Raw genomic sequence first — 1,651 nt, forward strand, 5'->3', positions numbered from 1 at the left:
GATTATGATTATGATTATGATTATGATTATGATTATGATTATGATTATGATTATGATTATGATTATGATTATGATTATGATTATGATTATGATTATGATTATGATTATGATTATGATTATGATTATGATTATGATTATGATTATGATTATGATTATGATTATGATTATGATTATGATTATGATTATGATTATGATTATGATTATGATTATGATTATGATTATGATTATGATTATGATTATGATTATGATTATGATTATGATTATGATTATGATTATGATTATGATTATGATTATGATTATGATTATGATTATGATTATGATTATGATTATGATTATGATTATGATTATGATTATGATTATGATTATGATTATGATTATGATTATGATTATGATAATGATAATGATGATAATGATAAATAAGGGGTTTTGAAAAATTAGCATACGAAGACTCGGACTTATGAACAAAATTCGTGATTCCCTAATTTTCTAAAACGAACTGCAATGTATTTTTTCCGATTTTTTTGCACATCAATAATTTTAAAAATTCATAACTGAATTGTACTTCGTAGAACCCAAATTAATATTTAATGAAAATATAAGGAAATTTCCTTAGAAAGCAAAAATATCTAGGAAAGTATAATCTGGAGAAAGTTTCCACATACAAAAATTCCACAGAGAAAACAACTTATAAAACTAGTCTGCCAGCAGGTTAAGAATGTTTTTGTCACTCAATATGTGTTTACTCTCCTGCTCTGAAAGAATAATTTTGTATCAACCTGTTACTACGGCAATTTAAATAACATAATTCAAAATTATACATTTCCGACAGCTGATAAACATATTAATGACAAGAACAAATATTAACTTCCACCCCGCTTGCGCTCCAATCTATCACCGCTCATGAGTGTATGATTACAATTCGCCAATTTGCCAAATCTTTCCGTATCATCAAATCCTCTAGCAGCAAATATTTACCACGTAAGCAGCCGAGACACGAATATTAAACATCTCTGCTCGAGTAAGAAAAAAGAAAAATTATTATTATTATAATACATTACCTTTCCCGTCGGGATGACGAACGATGACTAACTCGAAGGAGCAAAATGTGTCAGCCAGAAGATATGAAAAGTAGCATTATTATTGGACTACTTGCAGCCCTTCCTTCGTCCTCCAGTATTTCGTCCTGATTCTTACAGTCCTCCTCTAACAGTTCAGGTCTTGTTTGATGATTACCATGATTGCGATTACGCGTCCCCGTGATGTGGTATCCGATAATAAAGGCATTTAGGTTTCGCTACTTTCCCGCGCACTTCACGTCAGCAATAGCGGAAAGCGAGGGTAGGAGCAGAAAGCGAATAGGATTCCGGAAGAAGGATCCGCGCGGGAATTGATAATGATGCTAAAGCTAATAATTGTGTGGAGGAAAATTTATTGGATTATTATTCAAATTGCCGGAGCTTGGAAGAATCAAACCGAAGGGAGTACCGATGATGAGGAAAAAACAATGAAACGAACATAAGTGAACAGTTTCGAAGTGAAACAATGGCCTGTCTGATGAGCTGCTGGTGAAAATGACACAGCGAAGAATTGAACGGACCGACGGACGGATGTGAAATAGAACAATAGAGCATCGTTATCCGTTTGAAAGCCT

The sequence above is a fragment of the Sabethes cyaneus genome, chromosome 1 (genome assembly GCF_943734655.1).
Source record: "Sabethes cyaneus chromosome 1, idSabCyanKW18_F2, whole genome shotgun sequence".
Lineage (NCBI taxonomy): Eukaryota > Metazoa > Arthropoda > Insecta > Diptera > Culicidae > Sabethes > Sabethes cyaneus.